This window comes from Dermacentor andersoni, chromosome 7 (genome assembly GCF_023375885.2).
Source record: "Dermacentor andersoni chromosome 7, qqDerAnde1_hic_scaffold, whole genome shotgun sequence".
Taxonomy (NCBI): Eukaryota; Metazoa; Arthropoda; class Arachnida; order Ixodida; family Ixodidae; genus Dermacentor; species Dermacentor andersoni.
The window spans coordinates 134,525,764-134,541,001 of NC_092820.1; the positions used below are offsets into that span (position 1 = coordinate 134,525,764).

The following is a 15,238-nucleotide window of genomic DNA, read 5'->3' on the forward strand; positions in this document are numbered from 1 at the left end:
AACTGAAAGAGAGAAAATGCGATGTCAGAAGATAACGAAACGCTGCTACTATAGACACGAAAGCGGTTGCGGTCAAACTGAAGGCACGGTACTGTACGGTTCTGCTATTTCTCAAAAATAAACACCGTGCAAAATTACCAAGTGGACAACTGACGCAGGGCACACAGACGCAAAGCCGCATTTAATCAGCGTAGGGTATAGGCGACATTACGGAAGCAGTCGCACGTCAAATCAACGCTTTTGTGCCCGCCGCGGTAGCTTGACGGCTATGCCATTGCTCGAGGCCAGGTGTTCAATCCCCGCTGGGAGTCGGATTTATACGGGCCTGAAATACAAAACGGTCGTGCAGTTTGATTTAGAAGCACGTTAAAGAACACCAGGGAATCAAAGTTATTCCGGAGTACACCACTATTGCGTACCTCATAATCCGATTGTGGTTGTGCACGTAGAGCCCTATAATTCAGCCAACACGTCTGACGCAATGCGATGTGGCATGGCAAGCAATGACAATGCTCACGCCTCTCATAGGTTACAAACAATGGCGCACAACTAACGCCTCAAGCAAACACCGCTCGCTGTATGTTGTGTAATATGCAGACAAGTAGCACTAGTGCCCGCAAGGTACCATTAGCTATCCAACCCTGAGCTCCGAACACTAACGTCGCTTACACGAGTAGTCTTGTCTTCCTCAGGGAAACGGCTGCCTTCTTGAGCGGAGTTCTTATACCTGATTTCCAACATGGACGATAAACCTAAAGGTGTACGTCAACGTCGCTTATTTTTGTTTGTTTGTTTGTTTGTTTTTGTTAAATGAGAAGATAGCGCAAAATGATTGCTGCGGCTAACATACTGGAGGGGCTCCGGGTTAACTTTGTCAATTTTTTGACCAATTGGCCATTCGTAAATAGGAAAGAGCTTTCTTGAGCGAGAAAATCACGAAACGTGTTACGTCGTGATCATGTTACGTCGGCGTTGGCTGATTGACAGGGGTCACAAAGAAGTGGCTCGAAGCGAGGTCCCGTGCGGATTACATTGACTCCTTCGTTCAGTGTGGGCGATTCAAATTCAGGAGCTGCAGAGACACCTTCGGTGGAAATTTTGCGTGGAACAAGGTCCCATAATGGCGCACAGAAAACGATGACAGAATTTAGGGGAAACATCTACCGACCTAGCCCAGTTTAATATGTTCGCCTATTGTCCTTTTGAAGTCGCTAAACGTAGAAATTGTGAACCTAATAGAATACGAGAAGATAAACTCGGCCGTCGATCCCCCCCCCCCCCTCCCACAAATGGGTGACGACATGCCCTTGGAACGCTGAGGTATGCCTCAGAATGTAGAAGGAGGCTCAGAGCGGTCGCTTGATCTTTTCCTTTATTTCTTTTTTGCACGTATGCGCAGCGCGCGACCACCTCGCGCGTCTTACGGGGTCCCGTCATAAGGCTATTTCACATGCTGCGACTGGAACGACGAAAATCGGTGCTGTCGCACCCGTCGCAATGCGATTTTCAGAGGGCTCATTTCACATGTTTGCGATTTCAACAATGCGACGGGTGCGACGCCCAGGGTTGCTTACTGCCAGGTTTCGTGGCACGCGGTGCATAATTCTTTTATTGTAACGAATAAAACGTTTACATTATAATATTATTGACTTCTCTTTATTAGTAGCAAATAATATGGACCTTTATTAATTTAATAATGTTTTTTTTATTGAAGTGAATGTTAGGAGAGGTTGGCGTCTTTATGTGGTGGCACCCGCTACTCCTTGTCACTTGGCAGACGAAACAAATTTGCACAAAAGGGAGAATAGCGACACTGAATATAACACTCAGTAGAACACCGGATCAATAAAATATATACAGTCCAACAGTACATGAGTCGCAAAGTTCTGTGCATTAGTTCAGTCCACGTACGCATATATAAAGTCCGATGTTTTGAACAGCCAAAACACACAACACTTGTAATACACTCCTAGTACAGGACAGAATTATACATATTGCGTAAAAGTTGCGATCACCACATAAACCAACTATGAACCACGAACAACGTTTATGTAACTCATTTAGCGTATTCGGATCATCCAATACTTAATATTTTCCCAAAATGTTGGTCTCCTCTAAAAGCTTTTTCAGAGCAAGAAGCGCTCTTTTCTGAAGGCCCGCCGTTGGCCATGGGCCAAGTATCTTTTTTAGAGTGAATGGTCTTCTGTATAATATAAACAAATTAGCTTGCAGTACCGTTCTTTGTGTATCGTATTTCGAGCACTCGAGAAGAAGATGATGCACATCTTCGCCTGGATGGCCACAAGAACACTGCGGACTAGAGACATGTTTTATTCTGTACAAGAAGTGTTTCTTAAATGCAGTACCAAGACGCAGCCGGTGTACGTTTCAAATTTTCTGTTGTCTCTTAGAGTTTCCGGCATTGATAAGTTTATTCATGGGTCTATAGAGTATAACTCCGAGTTTTTAGTTTGCTGGTCAAACCAGGTAGTTTTGCTGAGACGACAAGAAATCTGTCTCAGGATCAGACGGACCTCCCTACGCAATAGGGGAAGATTGGTTGTCTCTGCGTTATTGTGCGCTCGATTCGCAGCTGCGTCCGCTGCAGTATTACCAGGAATATTGCAATGCCCAGGTATCCATTGGAATGCAATTACGTGGTTCATTGCACTTGCTTTTGTTAGTTCTTTGAGCGTCTCATACAATATCGAAGTGTTCAAAGAATTTTTCTTATTGCTCTGTAGTAAGATGAGAGCGGCTTGAGAATCGCTAAAGATAACCCATTTTTGCGAATGTTTTTCTAATGTTATGAAACGCAAAGCACAAAGGATTGCAAATAGTTCTGCCATGGTGGAAGATGTCTCTCGAGATAATTTAAATGTTTGCTCTAGCGCTAAATGTGGAATGACGAATGCTGAAGTCGAGGAATTTTTATGACACGAACCATCTGTATAAACGTGGATGTACTGGGGGTATAATGAGTAAATTTGGAAGAGTGCCAGTTGCTGTGCGGCTACTATGAACATGTCTCTCTTAGATATAATCCCTTCAACCGATAATTCTATTTTAGGGTATGTTAACATCCAGGGAGGGTAACTAACATCCACTTTGCATAATTCAAATCTTGGTAATAATGCTTTATGTTCTCGAACAACATCGTGAATTTTGCTTTTATTTCTTTCGGCGAGCGCGAGGTTTAATGGATGCTTCTCGTGTTGGGTTAAGATGCGATAACTATGTCGGCATGTTTCAACCGTTCGTATGACTGGAAATGAGGGGGTGACGAGCTTCAGCGGTTACTAAAGAACTCGAGGTAGCCTGCGGAACCCCAAGACACACTCGCAGCCCGCTTGCTTGTAAACGTTGAAGACGTTCCTCAGAAGTTTGCGATAAACCATGGAGAATAGGTGCCGATTAAGCAATTTTTTGTTTTATGAGTGCGTTATAAACTTGTAGTAGCGAAGAGACTGATCCACCCCCCCCCCCCCCCCCCCCCCCGTTGTGCCTGCGAGTCGCCGATGTACGTTTATTACTGCATTGGTCTGTTTTTCAATTGCGCGGATGTGTGAAGCCCATGTAAGTTGGCGGTCAAGAATAACTCCAAGAAATTTATGCTCTTTCACAAACATCAAAGTTTGCCCGTTAAGCCTAAGTTGGAAATTAATCAACTGCCGTCTAGTAAAAGGAAATACGGCTGTCTTTGCGTATGAAAGACTCATGCCTCTTTCTTTTAAAAAGGTGTCGATACTATCAAGGCCTTCTTGCAGCGTTGTTTGAATGTCTTGTATATTAGAACGAGAGGCCCATATGCAGATGTCATCTGCGTACAGAGAATACCGTAGACCAGACGGGAGTTTTTGCGGCAAGGCTGCCATGACACAGTTGAATAAAAAACGGACTGACATCACCACCCTGCGGAACGCCCTGCGTGATGCTGTGATAATTACGTTCTCCTTCAATTGTACCCATAAATATTTTTCTACCTTTCAAGAAATTTGATACCCATCGCAGCGTTTGACCGTGTAGGCCAAGCTCTAACATACCAGCAAGGTTAGTTAAGATTTGTCTTGGAATGCGTGACGGCGGTTTCTGTAGTTCAGTGCGACATGGCGCACGTAAACAGCTGTTCGCAGGTGGTTTAGCGCTGTGTGTTGTTTCATCTACATTCTATGACCGTTTCGTTCTGTCTGCGCTACAACAATCTACAAGATGACCTATCGACAAGTTCATATAGCTACCTTCACCGCATATGCAGTATTCGGAATGCGGCTGCCACGAACTCGTCGTGTCAGCCCAACAAGATCCTCACGCTACCCGTGCTCGGCGTCAGCTTCTGGAGAAATGATGCCTGTATATTGCCCGCGATTGTGCATATGCGGTGCCTGCTCCTAGCCATATTCTTACGCCAAACGCAACAAGAAGCACAAACCCAAAATCCCGCCTGTGCCTCTCAACGAAGCCTCAAATGATCTGTGTGATTACAACGTGGAATTAAAATTGTGTTGTGAAATTCAGCCTTAGCGCTAGCCTGGTTCGTCCATCGCCGTGCTTGTGCTGCGAATATATATATGGGAGCCCTCTCTAAACATTTCTAAAGGCGCAAAAGCCGACGCATCAAATGTTTCGAGCAGTTACCGTCACGTTTGTAGAAACCTGTACGTTGTAACATAGCATTCTAAAAGACACGCTTCTCGTCCACTTTGTTGTCCTGTGTCTCGCGCTTGTAGTATCTCGGAACTTCTAACAAGAAGACCATATCAATACGCGCTATCCATAATGCAGGATCGTTGGCCCACGGCAGGCGCACTTGCCGTAGAATATTTCAGCTTCGTGCTCAGCCTCGCACGCCGCTCACGGTTAGCCTGTTTTGTGGAAATAAACATTATTACTATATTATTATTGTTAATAAATATTGTAGTTTCTTCACTGTAATTTATAGCAGTCATCCACATTTCTTAAGCTAGCCGTGCATTTAACCTGTATTAGATCAACATTGTTACGACATGCTTATGGGAGTCATTTCAAGCTAGATTGCTCAGCCAGGGAAACTACAAATGCAAGTCTCAATGTTTATTCCAATTTAGTATTCCTAAACAGATTATATTGGCAGAATTTTATGCCTGCTTGCATTTTGTGCAATCCAATGTTAAGAGGTGGAAAAACTGATTCCTTTTCTTGCTGTCGAAAGGCTGCTTCAATGTCGATAGCAAGCTATAATTATTCATTTCGAAAGTGTTAAGCAATGACTATATCTCTAAGCTTATCAATGCGTTTTTGTTCCACGAACACAATTAAGTCTCCTTTCTCCCTCTCATTGACAGCCATGGAATTAAACTTCACTTTCATAAGTATCAGGATGCAAACATTCTGGAGTTTGTTCTGAGCATTTGTCTGCATCGTATAGTGTGCATGCATTAAACTTTTGGTTGTTAGATAATCTCGGTTTTCTTGTTCGTTCTATCTGTTCTCTGGTGCCATTTGCAGCCAGGCTTATCATAATTTTTTTTAGACTGCAACAAGTCACTTTAATGGCCCTTATGATGCTTTTGTGTACCTTATAAAATCTTTTATTTGGCCAATGTAGCAAGAATGTATAGCGTGAAGCAGTAAGAACAGGGTACGCTAACTTCTTTTAAAAGGTTTATTGTGAAAATGCAGTGATCTATAAAGGTTACCAGAAAGTAGTACAGCAATAAAACCTGATAAAGACTAAGGCTGGATGAAACCAAACATAAAAGCGGGAAAGATAGAAAATACATATAGATATACAAGTCCAGGGAAAAAAACATTGTGATCAAGTGTGCATGTGGCTACCTTCCAGGAAACTCTTTTTTTTCTAATGGCATGGAACTGGAAGAATGTGCTTGCATAAGCAAGCTGTCAGTCTGTCTATTGGAATAACAACAGTGTTTCTTGAAAGGTGCTGGCATGCAGGATTGGCAATTATAAAGATTTTTTTCCTGCACTTGGAATTTTTCTGTATTTTCTCTCTGTAGCATTTTTATTTGTTTGGCTGCATCAAGCACCAATTTTTATCTATCCTTCAAAGATGTCTTTCTTTTTCTAGGGAAAACACGGGGAAGGCGGGAGATGGAAATTCAATACGATGAGCAACACGACAACTAGGTGAAAGTAGGAGCCAACGTTTCCACAAGTGGCCCTTGAAAAAGACAAGTTCACTTGTCGAAATGTTGGCTCCTGCTTTCACCTGTTTTGCTCATTGTCTTTTTTTCTGGTAATTTGTATAACGCGCCAAATTTTTACAAATGAACCTCAATTGAAAGTTAGTCCTCATCCTGTTGATACTGGTTCATGCTATGCACTCTTGCAACATTTGTGTGTGTGTGTGTGTGTGTGTCTGTGTGTGTGTGTGTGTGTGCGTGTGCGTGTGCGTGTGTGTGTGTGTGTGTGTGCGTGTGCGTGTGCGTGTGTGTGTGTGTGTGTGTGTGTGTGTGTGTGTGTGTGTGTGTGTGTGTGTGTGTGTGTGTGTGTGTGTGTGTGTGTGTGTGTCTGTGCACGCGTGGATTTGGATGTGAAATCGGGCCCTTGGGCAGAGGTATCATTCTTCTCCTGTGCAGCCTTATGAATTCATTAACTATAGGGCAACAGAAATACGATGGACAAGAACAAAGTGAACACGCAGAGCACTTCGTTCTTGTCTGTTGTCTATCTGTTGCACTTTAGTTAATAATGAATACACACAAACTCATCCAGTTTTCAGTTATTATGTCGGGCTTATGAGCCCGCTTGTGTCCTGAAATATCTGCACGGCTATGTATCCTGCAATTTAATTTCTGGCCATGAGCTTACAAGCCGCGTGTCAATCTCCTGATTTTCCTGACAATCTTGTGTGATGTGCAGGCCCAGACAGTATCTGGTGGATCCATGCAGGGTCTTCACTCTCTTCATTCTTTCATAAGCGGTATTACACAATGTCCTGCAATAAGGTCTCTGCTGCTTATGGCCGACTCATATCTGCCAGAAGGGAATACTCTTTGCGCTATGTGTGCGACGTAGTATGAGCATTCATGCCTTGTCATTTATACATCTGTAGAACCAGCTTCCTGACAGAGTACTTGCTATACCTGATTATGCTTATTTGTGCAGTGCTGTTGAACAATACATATTGATGCAATGAATATTTACTGAATTGAATTATCACGGAAGATGGTTGTTTTACAATTCTGCCCTTTGCTTTCTATTGGTGTTAGATTTTGCATAAGCATGCCCCCCTCTGCAATAGTATGTTGAAGCTTAAAGGTTCAATAAAAGGTGATGAACTAAATCTAAGTGCAAGAACTTTTTTTTACCTATGACTCCCATCGAAATGAGACTACCATGGCTGGCAAATCAACCGCTCCCCTTGTGTTAGCAGCAGAATGCTATAGCCACCGTGGCAGGTGAATAAATTGAAGAACAATATTTTTGTCTATAGATTTTTTTTTTCTTGCCTGTATGTAAGTAAAATTTGGAATAAGTTTGTCATTACAAAAAAGCCCAGTTTGTGGTCTTTTATTGAATAAACCACATATTGTGTATAGTTGAAATGCAGAAATTCGTTCTAAAATCCTCGGGTGATATGTTCTTGCAAGTAGCATAGTATTTCATTACTTATAAAGAGTAATCACAGCAGATATCGTTATATGGGTTTACACACTAATATATGTGATTACGAACTTATTAGAAACATGTAAGGCATGAATGTTTCTGCACACTTCATCAGCTGTAAAGGTGCTAGAACTGCTTGTACTGGCTGACTTCACTGCGCAGTGTTGATTTACTTTTCTTGAGCGTGTCGTTTTATACTGTTTTATCTCCACAAGAACAGGCCGTTCGCCTGCTTTTCGCATTGTTGCATAAGTTTTACATGACGGTGCAGGAGGGTACGTTGTCACGGTGCCACTACAGGAAGCAAGTAATTTACTTAATCTACTAGCTGTAGAGTTAATTACCTTTCAAAGCAAGTGTTAATACAGATGCAGTAAGGATACAAAGTCCGCAACATAGTCAATGTTTATTGGTTTCTGTGCAAGAAAAAAAAATTCTCCGGAGTAGAGGTGCAACTTAACGTGCATGTAATATTTTATTCAAGCCACGGATTTAATGCTATTGTAGCAAATTCATTGCGATAGCCTACACTTTTGCTCTGTCAAATTTAATAATAAATAAGCTTTCAAGATGCATAGAGAAATTCACGCTTGAAAACCGACAAGAAAGTGCAACTGAACGGTACCGCGTTCAGCACAACGTTGAAACTTCGGGTACTTTGTTCTTTGCTGTCTTGTCATTTGCCCCTACCGAGGCTGAAATAATTCAAGCTGCTCCGTAAGCGCGATTTTTGCATGCTACTGAACAAAAGAAAATTGTGACGACCTCATCGTCTGGCGGGGATCGAACACCTCCTAGTACTGACAACTCGCAAATGCGCACGACGCAAACGTGAAAATGCACTTCATTTGCTGCGTAGCGTGTCAACAAACGCTTAGAAACGGGAGAATGGAATCTGCAGGACAAGTTTTTTTATTCTCCTTTCCCGTACGTACCGAATTCGGCAATCCACGTCTCCACGCATTGCACTTGTTGTGCGAGACGCCATTTTCCAAAACAAACCGGCGAAATAGCTCCGCGATAGCTCTCTGGGCAATTTCGACGGAAAATGGCAGCGATCGCTGCAACGGTGCGACTGTTGCAGCCGAAAATCGGTGGGTCGGCACTGCGACTGCGATTTTCATCGCAAACCATGGAAATCGCACTTCCGGTGCGACGAAAATCGCAACATGTGAAAGAAACTGTCCCGTCGTCCGTAACGGCGCTGTTTTATACGCTGCCTCCCCTCCAAGCGACGTAGTGGATTCGGCCTTGACGCCGTCTTCAATTTCCTCACACGCGACGCCTGCGCGGCATCAAGCAAGCAGCCAAGCTGCGGCACACTTGCGGCGTCGAGGGCTTCTCGCGAGACGCCGTTCGTCGGGGAAGGCGTACTGCTATAGGCGCCGGCGACCTTCATCCGTGAGTCATTACGCCACGACTACAGGCGATACGTGATGTTTGCTGCCGCAATGCATACGCATGATAAAGCTTGCCAGGAATGAGAAAGCGCGTACCATGTAGCACGTATAGAAGGTGGCCACGACCTTCCACAGCTGCGTGTATATTATACGATGGAACGTACGGGTAGATGGTGCCAGGTTTTACGCTTTTCTACGCCAGCGAATATATTTTGCATTTGTGCGTTAAGTGCAACATTTAACGACACCTGCAGACGGGCTAGATGGTGCACTGCAGATCGACGGAAAATAAGCGCACAGGAAGACACACACAAACAGCCGAAAAAAGCATGCCAAGCAGTTTGTTAACTGCTGTACGGGGGTCCTGTACGAGATCACGTTGACCTATGATCCATACTGGGCGCTGGCTTACATAGGCCAGACTGGGCGCTGCGTTAATGACCTGGCAGGGGTCATTTGAGGGCTATTATGGGAGGTGGGACAAATTTGGCTGATCATTGCGCCAATTGCACAGCGTGTGAACCGCGACTGAGCGACGTAAGAATCCTTGGCAAAGGTCGCGATAAGACAGCGCGTGAACTATTCGAAGCCTTTTATATCAGTAAAAGGGGAGATAAATGTGTGAGCGATACGTCTGTGAAGCTCTTTAGGGCATAAATCGAGTTTCTTGAACGTGTGTTGTAGTTTTAATGATTTGGGTTACCTTGTCATCACATTTTTCCATTGTTGTTATGCACTGCGCATGTCATCCTTCCTGCATATATTTGCTGGCGTGGCTGCAAATAAAATAGATGCGAGTTAGCTCCTGTCTTGTGTCTTTCTCGGCTGTTCTTGTGAGTCTTCCTGTGCGCTTATTTTGCGTCAATAGGTGCAACTTCTCAATCGAACAATAACATGCAGCTGTCGAATGGGCTAACTAATAAGTGCGGCTCCAATTAATCAATTTAATGGCTCATGCTCGCGCTTGAGTTGCGGCTTCCTAGCGCCTGCACTTTGTTGCTTATGAGCCCGTGAGTCTTCGAGAACTTAGAAAATACCTCCTTTTATCGCCGATGCATTCGCCGTATGTAACTGCCAGCAGCAATGGCATACTTCCGTTTTTACATTGCCGTGGTTCTACTGCATTTTAGCTATAGTTCTGTCCTTATATTCTTCGTTCGGATTGAACGAAGCAATAAAGTACAAATAAGCGCTATACGTTAGACCACAATGAAAATTCAACTATTTTTGAATTAGTATTCACAAACAAATTATCTGTTGACGCTCGGCGAGCAACTATACGTATAGCCAGACCGCACAGGGACAGAGCAAGGAACCAAACCGAACACATTCTTTCCGTCTGCTCGGGTTGTACGTACTGTATTTTTTGGACTATAGTGCGCGCCCGGTGTGTAGATCGCAGAGGCCGATTTGGGTCTAAAAGGCTTTTTTTTTTAATAGACAGTCCACTCACGACTGTCTAGTCCTCGGGGACGCTTCAGTACACAGTAGAGAAGCAACCTGCGCTGCATGCTTTTCTACATATTTGGCCATCCCGGACTCCTGCATCTTCGTACCTTCCTCTGCGCAGGAATTCCCTTCCTATTTTCCTGGGAAACAGCCCACATCTCTACTTTTTTTTTGCGTTTACGAATGCGTATAAATTCGTGGAAGCGTTTCTAACGCGGTTCGCGCATGTGCTGACAAGATTAAACACTGAAAAGTACCCACTTACGCAGCACAACCAGCGTGTCGCTTAGTACCAATATGGGCTGGAAATATTGATCCTACGCAGCGACAGTCATAGCACGCCTGATTGTGAACTCGTTTTCTCGAAGCGTGCTTCCCGCCTTCAAAAATAAAATCATGTATAGTCGGAACCTATATATAGTCCGCACACCGCAATATTTCGCTTCAACAACTTTGAAAGAACGCGGACTACGGTGCGGAAACTACACCACTTGAGATATCACGACAATGATCGATAACGGCAACGCTTATTTTTTTTTTTAATTTCTTGACGTTTGGTTCTTGCTTCTTCTTTGCTAATTTTTTTATAAATGTTTGTGTGGTAGAGGTTCCAACTATGGGTGATGGCCGCTTCTATTTCCGGCTTAGGGAAATTGTACGTAGAAAAAAAGGCCGGCTAAAACAAACAGAAAGCATATTTAGCGCAAAAAAATGCTAAAGCAAACAGACAAATAAACATACCAAACAAAATAATAACATAAAATGTATCGTTAATAATGCAAACTGTAAATGAAAGTCGGAATGTGGTGAAGGAAAGAGCACATAAAATTAGAACTAGTACATTGTTCTTTAGAACGCACAGTTAGCGCAGGAACTAACGTCAGGTCCTATAATAGCTGATAGATAAAAAAATTATATTATAGAGCAGTCAGTCGGAGGTCACATATCATTGAAAAAAAAAACGCACAGACTGTTTACAATGTGTCCATATACGAGGTTACATCACTGGTTGTGACAACATCAAGTTCGAGATCAAGGGACACTTCTTAGAGACAGTATAGTGCCGCACGGGGTACTTCCGCAAGCTATAACCCATACGAAAACATGTTACATCGCTGACATAATTTTCCCGAATTCTTGAACATTCCAAAAATTATTTCAATGCATTCACTGCACGTTCATGATGTTCAGTTGTTGGGTATGACCCGAAAATTTCTTTTTTGCGTGAAACTGCCGTTTTCGTCTAGAACGCGCAATTAAATTCTTAATTTTTTTTTTCGATGCGGAGCTGTTAGTCTCATTCAGACCCTGTGAATCTGGATGCGAAAGAAAATCGAAGCGCCTTAGTAGGAAAAAATAAAGTCAATTACACAAATTCTGCGGTTTTATGTGCCATAATCATGATAGTAGTATTAAGCACGCCGTAGTAGGATTTATTTTGACCACCTGAGGTCTTTGCACCTTAATTGAAGCACGCGAACATTTTTGCATTTTTTGCCGCACCGCTTGAGGTCGTACCCAGGACCTCGACCTCAGCAGCGCATTGCTATAGCCACTATATAGCAAGGGTGGCGCGTAGTACACTCTAAAAACTAAGGGAGTGCCGGGCACTCTCTTTGAGGGAGTAGCTGCTTGTCCCATATTTCACTCTCTTTTCGAGAGTAGATCGACCCTCTTTGAGAGAGAGTAGGTCAACTCCTCCTGACAGAGTTTTGTTACTCCACCGCAAGGGATTGCTAGTACTCTTCCGTAGAGTGATAATACTCTTCCCACAGGGAGTGCTAGTACTCTTCCGCAGAGTGCTAATACTCTCCCCGCAGGGTTAATAGTACACCGCCAGACCGAGTACTTCTACTCCCCCAAACAGAGTGCTTGTACTCCTTCAGAGCAGAGTGCTAGTACTCTTCCCAATACCCTCTTAGCCAAGTCCTGGTCACGCATGCAGGCAGGAAATCAGATCAAATTAGGGCCGCTGATATACTGTTCCCTAGGCGGCTCCTCAGAGACACTGACCCGATTCCAAGCGGCCTTCAGAATAGGCGTGAGCAAAGTTATGCAGGATTTTAAAGTCATTTTTTCCTGGCTATTTGTTGCCTACCGTGAGGCGTGACTGCTCTGAAGCGGCCTATGCGTATGCGTCACGAACGCCACTGAGGAGAAAAAAAAGCGAATTAACACTTAATCTGCAAATATCTTCGCAAATTTCACAATCAGGAGTCACACAATCTAATTAGAATACAGTTGTCAAGGGAATCACATACTTATCAAGAATCACAATGCTCTATACATCGTGTGAATTCGAACCCGCGTACACTCGCATTTGTACAATTCAAAGCACACATCATAACCACTACACCACAGCGCCGCCACGCCCAGTCGTGTTCCTTTAGAGGTTATATATATACCAAACGTATTTGATGAATCGGCTGTGGTGGGTGGGGTTTCTCTGCAGTGTGCTGTGCTGTTGTGTACTGGAATACGTGTGCGTTTGCATCATTTCCATTCCTTGCTACGACTAACGAAGGAAGACAACGTAGACGACAACGTGAGAACTATTCAAGGCTTGTCGTCACCGCAGGAAAATAACAAATGTGCCGTTCAGCTCATGATCGAGTGCTTCTCCAGTCCATGTTCTCCAAAATAAGCGGATACAAAGTATTGCGCCAACCATCCACGTATGTGAATTTAATTCGCGCGTATACTGGTGAGCAACAGCGACGCCAGTACCAGGCATTTCGACGTGCCTCACGTTGCCGTGTAGGCGTTCTTTTCAAGTGCATTAGTTTAGAGTTTGGTTCAGTCCGCTGTGAGCTGTTGTCCTGCATTAGCAGCGGATCGTTAGCTTTTTGAAGCGCATGCATTCCAGCATTTGGAGACTGCTTATGCCGTTAGCCGCGTCAAATGCATTGGCACGCATGTTTAAATGACTAATGTGTCCACTTGTTACGCGTGCACTGCTCGTATCCTGTGGCAGTGCTCGTTCTAAAAGCTTCGAAGACCATCTACACTCATGCGTGTGTTCAATTTATATATGCACAGGATGGACTTGCCGGCTAGTTGGTTGAGCATTTTAGAAGAAACAGCGCAACACAAGGACGACGCAAAAACATGCCACACCACGAAGCGCTGGTGTGGTTGATGCTTTTTTTCGTCCTTGTGTTTGCGCTGTTTCTTCTTCCACGATACACGCACACCACAGGTACGCGAAAGTTTAGGAGCATAAGTGGTTAACTCTGTTTTCCCCGTTTTCTCTCAGTGTCAATGGCACAGTGCGTTGCCCGGAATTGTGCACGCTTACCCCCATATGCAGAAATGCATCATAACTTGAAGCCCATGCTTGACTTGATCTAAACGACGCAAGTCGTGAACGCACCAAAAGAAAGGCAGTGAGCGTCTTGGGGGACGTTCGCACCAGGCGTCGTTTATATCAAGTCAAGCATGAGCTTTGTATTAAGATACATTTCTGAATACGGGGGCTAGACATCTGCTTCTTCCAGAAAATGTCGAAGAAACGCCCGCCCAAACCAGGCACATTCGTAAACTTAACTAGGCAATACGAAGCTCCATAGAAAAAAAGAAGAGTGGTATTAAAAGCTTTCAGTATTTTTCTTTACTCCAAAATAGTTGCGCTCTCGTGGCTTCACTGTACAGAGATAGTGCAGCGTTAGCTAGAAAGCATGAATTTCCTAACTCCATGCCAAAATAAGCTTGTAAAATTATTTAGGTGCTAGAATCCAGGGTTTGTAGCGATCCTTCAAAATCCTTTATTTCTAAAATGCCATTTTCAAGGCATTGAAAACCCTTGAATTTTTAGAAGTACTGGAAAGTCCTTAAACTTGTACCCTTGGCTAGACTTAGCAGACATTGCCAAGCGCTTTTTTTCCCTTCTGTGACACTCTTTCGCATGTCACAGAAAATTGTCTCTGGAGGTAATAGAAGGAAAGCGACATCCTTAAAGTTGAAATTACAAAGGAGCTGCAGATACCAGTTTTATGCACATGGAACCGGCGACAAATGTGCTTGGAGGAGCAGAAGCAGGAAGCACAACAGTTGAGGCATTCGAAGAGAAGCCGTGAAGAGTAAATTGAGAGCGACAGACACAATAAAAAGAAATTAGAAATGACTATTGCTTATTTGATGGTGAAAAAAGCTGAGGCAACAGATGACATCACATACACTGTCAAACCAAACAATATTCAAAAACTGCAAATGTTGCAGGTCCAAGTAGTTAATTGTGCTATTGCAGAAAAACTTTGAGCGCTTTCTTGAAATGCTTCCTTGTGTGCGTTTAGTGGTGGGCGGTGAAAGACAAATTAGCAGTCTTTCAAATGTCTGAAATCACTGAAATGCGATTTGTTTTGTTTTCTTTTGTTTGCATTAAAGTTAACGGTGTTCTTGAACAAGTTATTGCCTGTCCAAACTACTACACACATTGCACGAGGTCCTTGAAGTTACTGTGTCGGGGCCTCGAAAGTCCTTGAAAACCATTGAAGTTTTTTCTTCAATATTGCTACGAACCCAGTAGAACAACTGTCATGGAGTAAAAACCTTGGCTGAACAGGGGCTTATACGCAGAGCACAGGAAGGCTAGAAATGCAGTAGTAGGCATGGAGGGCCCTGAAAAAAATGTGCCACATTCGCTCGTCTGCCTTATGTTTCTGCACCGACTGTCGCATTTTTAACAGAAGTGCACTTTCTGTTCTACTCCAATAAACGCAACATTACGAACTCCAGTGTGGGGCAGTCCTTCAGCCAATGCAGAACTTTTTCTGTACATCCGA

General features: G+C 43.6%; 1 protein-coding gene across 1 annotated transcript in view; it reads left to right on the forward strand.

Annotated features, from left to right (window-relative positions):
* Nucleotides 1–8,871: 8,871 nt before the first annotated feature.
* The window catches only part of LOC126533788 (sulfotransferase ssu-1-like), a 33,254-nt gene continuing 26,887 nt past the window's right edge, over nt 8,872–15,238 (forward strand). The window contains exon 1 of the mRNA XM_055072367.2: nt 8,872–9,009. The gene's annotated coding sequence lies outside the window, so the exon portion shown is untranslated. The remainder of the gene's footprint in view (nt 9,010–15,238) is intronic.